Below are 6,164 nucleotides of genomic sequence, written 5' to 3'. Positions count from 1 at the left end.
ATGAAGCAGAGCCATTCCAGATGAGGGACATGTATATGTCTCTTATAGGGGCTCAGTTGCAGTCCATTCACAGAGGGCAGGTGGCCACTGCTGAGATGATTGTGGGGATGTATGATACACCTCCAGCCCACAGGTGGACTATGGATGAATTCCATAATGTGGTAGCTTGGCCAGAGGAACCAGTGCATGGAGGAGGAGCTGGAGCAGCTGAAGCTTCAGCTAGAGATATGGAAGAAGATGAAGCTGATGAGGATGATGCATTTGAAGATGATGAAGATGAGGAGGAAGAGAAAGATACAGAGGACAGCTCAGATTGATGAGGAGCTGAGATAGCATTTACTGATGAATGCTATCATGTGCTTATGCTTTGTGGTTTAAGTTTTCTGAACTTATTTGTTTTTGTTTTTAGATTAGGGTTTGATGTACTCTATTTGAAACCTGGTTTCTTGTGATGGTTTGCTATTAACTGTGATTGTATGATAAGTAATGCTGAATGATGCTTATGATTGATTGATGTTGAGATAGATGTGCACATTAAATGCTTATACAGGTGATTCACAAGCTTTGTGAACAAATGCATGATATTATGATTGTGATTGTGAAATTAAGCAGGATGTGTATGTCAAATGTGAATGAGCTTATGTGTGAGATTTTGAGCTCCAGAGTTGTTATTGTTAAATGCTATTACTTTGAAAGCATGAATGGTTTTGCCCAGGTTTTCTATGATTGAATCAATTGCTTGTTTTGCATCATGTGATCAAGGCCATTTGTTGAAAACCTTTTTATTGGCCAAATTCATAAAGTTAGCCCACTAAAAGAGAACACTTTGTGTTCAATCCTTTTGAACCCTTAGCCTTGAATATACACTGAAACCTTTGATTGAAAAATCTTTACCTTGAGTTAAGTAGAAGATCTTGTGTGGTATTGTTAAATGTTCAAGTTTGGGGTTGTTGGGAAAACATGAAAAGCATTGAGCTAAGAGCTAAAAAGTAAGAATGTGCAAAGAAAAAGAAAAGAAAAGAAAAAGAAGTAAAGCTCAATGCAAAGGCAAAAGAAAGTTGGGAATGAATAAGATGATTGTGTTGTTATGATTCTCTTAACTCAAGGGTTTTGTGATCTAGAAAAACCAATTTTCTTGTTAGCCCAGCCACATTATAAGCCATAGAAAAGTCCTTGTGATGATGCATGCTTGTGAATGTTTTTGATTGTGGTAAAATGAAAGGCAAATTTAATTCATGTAACATTGTGATAGTAGAGTGAATAAGTGATCATCTCTTATACACTTGAGTGTGAGTGAAACACTTGACTTAGTGAGGAAATATCACATGAACACATGAACATCCATGCTTAATTGATTGATCATTCATGAAAATAGCATTTGTTGGAATTTAAATGACTTTGTGAACACTAAAGCATGTGCACATCTTGATTGAACTCTTGGTCATAAGTTTGAGTGAAGTTTTTGCTTATCTTGAAAAGAAGATTTTTGAATGAAGTGAACCATCATATGAATTGGTTTAAAGATGGAGTTACATATTATTTGCTTGAGGACAAGCAAAGTTTTAAGTTTGGGGTTGTGATAACAGTTGAAAAACTGTTATTTTTATGATTAAAATTGACACTAAAATTAACCTTTACACTTAGAAACTAGCTTGAAATCATGCTTTTCTTTATATTTTTGGAAATAAGAGAGCTGGACAGGTTTATGCTTGATTTCAGTGTTTTTGTGCAGGTTTTAAGGTGAATTTGGTGAAAGAAGTGAAGAAGGAGAGAGATGAAATCAGAAAAGACAACAAAAAGTGCAAAAAGGAGAAGCCGAAGTCACCGCTCAGCGGCAGTTGATAACAGTTGAAAAACTGTTATTTTCATGCTTAAAAGTGATACTAAAAGCAACCTTTAGATTTAGAAACTAGCTTGAAATCATGCATTTTGTTTATATTTTCAGAAATAAGAGAGCTGGACAGGTTTATGCTTGATTTAAGTGTTTTTGTGCAGGTTTTAAGGTGAATTTGGTGAAAGAAGTGAAGAATGAGAGAGAGGACATTAGAAAAGACAAGAAAGAGTGCAAAAAGGAGAAGTCGAAGGCACCGCTCAGCGGCAAACTACCGCTGAGCGGCACTCAGGAGGTGGCGTTGGAACCGCTGAGGGGCAAATGGCCGCTGAGGGGAAGAAAGAAGACGCGCAACCACCGTTGAGCGGTAAATACCGCTGAGCGGCACTTTTTGGGCTTGGGCTTTTATAATCTTTTGTAACTCTAAATTAGTATATAAGGGCTTGCACGTCCTATAGTTAGTATCTTTGGTAGAAACGAGGCAAACACTCTCTCTTTCACCCCTTTGAAGGAGGATCTTCGATGCTCAGGCTACCTCTTCCACTTTATTGGGTTTATTCTTTCATACTTTCATTGTTATTCATCTAGGTTCACCATGAATATGGTGAACTAAACCTTGTATGTTTGTTGGGGAATCAATGTAATCTCTTGAAGCTCTCATATATGGATTTGTTGAATACATCTTTGAATTAAGACATATGCTTTCTTTTCATCATTAGTTAGGGTTTTTCTTCTTTGCTCAATGCTTGCATTGTTTAACTCATTCTAATGCATGATTATTGGTTTTGTTGATACGGACACGTACGGGGAAATCTAGATCCGGGGAATTTCTCCCAATATTTTACTGACAACATTATATTGGTTTTTCAGTTTGTATGTTATTTGATTTTATTTTATTTTTCTGTTTTCTGTTTTTCTGTTTTCTATTTTTATTTTCTGTTTTTTTTTATTTTTCGGTTTTTATTTGATTTTATTTTATCTTTTTAGATTAGATTTTATTTTAGATTAGATTTTATTTTATTTTATTAGATTTTATCTTTTTATCTTTTTAGGTTAGATTTTATTTTATTCTTATTCTATCTTTTAGGTTAGGTTAGATTTTATTTTATTTTATCTTTTAGATTAGATTTTATTTTTTAGATTAGGTTTTATTCTATTTTATTTGATTCTATCTTCTAAATCTTTTATCTTCTTATATCTTTTCAATCTTTATTTTCTTCTATATCTTTTTGTGCTAACAAATATTTCCTAGAGTTTTGTGCCTAATGTCTGCAGAATGCAATTTGGTCAAGAGTTTAACTATATGGGCACTCAATTCTACCAAAGTAATCTCAACCAATGGTGGGAACCTCACTCAAGCATGGATCAAAGCCAATTTTGGCAAGCTGCCGGACAATTTGAGAACCAACCACAACAACAATGGCAGCAAAAATCCTCTCTATCAGAAAGTTTGGAGGACACCCTTCAACGATTTTTGAAAAGTTCCGACTCTACTCAGAAAAGCATTGAAGAATCATGTAAAAGGATGGAGATGCACTTTCGTTACATTAGTCAGAGATTGGATGATGAGGTTAATACTGAAGTTAACCTTAAGGAGGAAGGGCAAACCAATGTCACTGAAAGTGACAAGATTCTTGATGAGAAAAAAATAGAGGGAGATGCGGAAAAGATAGAGAGAAAAGAGAAAGAAGAGTTGAGTGAGAAAAATAAAGATGAAGAAAAAGAGAAAGAAGTGGTTGAGAGAGAAGAGAGAAAGAAGATTTGTGTGAAAATAAAGAAGTTGAAAAGAAAAAGAAAAGGGAAGAAAAAAATAAAAGAAAAGAAAAAGAGAAAATTTAGGGAGAGAAAAAGGAAGAAAAAGAAGATGAGAGGAAAGAAGAAGAAATCATATGAAAAATCACATCCTCATCTAAAGAAGAATCATAGGAAGGAAAAGAAGTTCAAGTGCTTTATGGAAATCTTCAAGAAATTGGAGATTAAAGTTCCTATGATTGAGACACTGCAACAGGTTCCTGGTTTGATCAAATTTCTGAAGAAGTTCAGTAGAAAGAAGAAAAAGAAGAAGGAACTTGAACTTTATTGGGTCAAGCTAATGACGTTAAAAGAGCGCTTGCTGGGAGGCAACCCAGTGATTGACAAACTTTTGATTTTGATTTTGGTTTTGTAATTTTTAAGTTGTGGACTTTATTTTGTAATTATTTTGGAGATAGCATCTACTGAAGGATGCTAGGTGGTTAAGTATCTACTGAAGGATACTATATTTGTAACACCTACTGATGGGTGTTGGTAAGTAATTTTGCACCTACTGATGGGTGCTGGTAAGTTTGAAATACCTACTGATGAGTGTTGGTGGATTTTGGGTCAGGCTCGTGACGTTAAACAAGCGCTACCTGGGAGGCAACCCAGTTGATTGATTGTTTTTGTTTGTTTATTTTTAGTTAGGATTTGCATAAGCATTTTTAACATTGAATTGCAGGGAACCTATGAGAGACATGTAGGGAAGGCACTTAGGTCACGAAAAGAAGGAGGGGAGCACTTCACGAAAGTGCCGCTGAGCGGCAATTACCGCTGAGCGGTACTATCGCAGAGGGGCTTAAGTTCCCCTTAGCGGGACCCGAGCCCATTAGGGTATTTTTATACCCCAAGCTGCGTTTTAAGGGTTTATTTTCTGGCTTCTCTCTGCACAAACACTTCCACACACATTCTCTTAGGTTTTCCACATCTTTTTACTCTTCCCTCTTTAGAAAATTTCTCTTCCACTCACTTTTACACTAGTGTGCTATCAAAGTTTGGGGTTGGAAGAGAGCATTCTAGTTTGGAAGCATTCTCATATCATCTAGCATCTCCACCCAAGTAAGTAAAATGCATTTTGTTCATTCTAGGGTTCTTGAATTTGAATGTGATTGTCAAAGCATGAATATTTAGGGGTTTTAGTTTCTATGCATGATTTGATGATATATTTGATGTTTGAACCAATTAAACTGCTTGATTATGAACTGGAAAAACTGAAAATTGCATTTGGGTGGAGTTAGGACTGTTTTAAAAAGAGATTTGCAAAAATCTGCATATCACCGCTGAGCGGCATTTACCGCTGAGCGGCACTCTGCCAGATTTGTTTTTTTCTGGTTTATTGCGTGTTTGAATGTGGCACTGGTGGCGCTGAGGGGAAATTCTGGCCCTCAGCGGTGGTTTAGCTTCGAAAGGAGTTGTGTTCTGAGTTTACTAATGATGAACATCATGTTCTGTGGTTTTGGATTTGTGTTTGAATGCAGGAATGGCATCCTCTTCAGGAAAGAGATTGAAAACCATGGCAACCAAGAGAAAGGAAAAGGAACCAGAGCAGCCCCATAATGGCAGGTTCCTCTCTAGGAAACATGAGAAGCACTTTAGGGTGGTTCAGGACAGGAGACTTCTAATGGAGAGAAAAGTTGGAATGATACCTAACTTTGCTCCTCAATTTGGAGAGCAAGTGTTAGGGAATGATTGGGGAAAGCTAGCCACTTATCCATCACCTGCCAACATAGCTGTGGTGAAAGAATTTTACACCAATGCAAAGAAGATTGGTGATTATCCAGCTGAGAATTATTTGGGCTATGTTAGAGGCCATGTTATCAGGTATGATCCTGACTCCATCAATAACTTTCTGGATACTGTGTGGGCTGGTGAGCAATGCCAGTTTGCTCTTAGCATGGAGGAAGGTGCTGACTTTGAGGATGTTGAGAGAGTATTGTGCATACCTGGAGGACACTTCCAAAGGAATAGATCTGGCTCAGTGGTTAATATTAGGAGGACAGATTTGACTCCTCTTGCAAAGTATTGGATGGCATTTTCTCATGCCAACATTCAGCCATGTTCACATGTGTCAGATATTACTCTCAGCAGGGCACTCTTCATCTACTGTGTTATCAGAAACTTGAATGTTAATATTGGGCAGGTGATAGCTGATGAGATTAGTGTGTGTGCTAACACCTCAAACAACAAAGCACCACTAGGACATCCTTCTTTGATCACTCACCTTTGCAAGCTAGCTGGGGTGGACACTTCTGTTCCACCATTTGAGAGGCCAAGAAAAGCTATAGATGAGGCCTATTACAGACAGTACTGTGGAGGTGAGGAGGCAACCCAGCCAGTGCCACCACGCCAGGCTCGTAGAGAGAGAAGGCCAGCACAGAGCAGGACTTCTGCTGATACTCATGAGGCAGAACCATTCCAGATGAGGGACATGTATATGTCTCTTATAGGTGCTCAGTTGCAGTCCATCCACAGAGGGCAGGTGGCCACGGCTGAGATGATAGTGGGGATGTATGATACTCCTCCAGCACACAGGTGGACT

Source organism: Vigna umbellata, chromosome 1 (genome assembly GCF_029865625.1).
Source record: "Vigna umbellata cultivar VRB3 chromosome 1, Vumbellata_1.0, whole genome shotgun sequence".
NCBI lineage: Eukaryota > Viridiplantae > Streptophyta > Magnoliopsida > Fabales > Fabaceae > Vigna > Vigna umbellata.
This window is presented reverse-complemented; position numbering follows the sequence as displayed.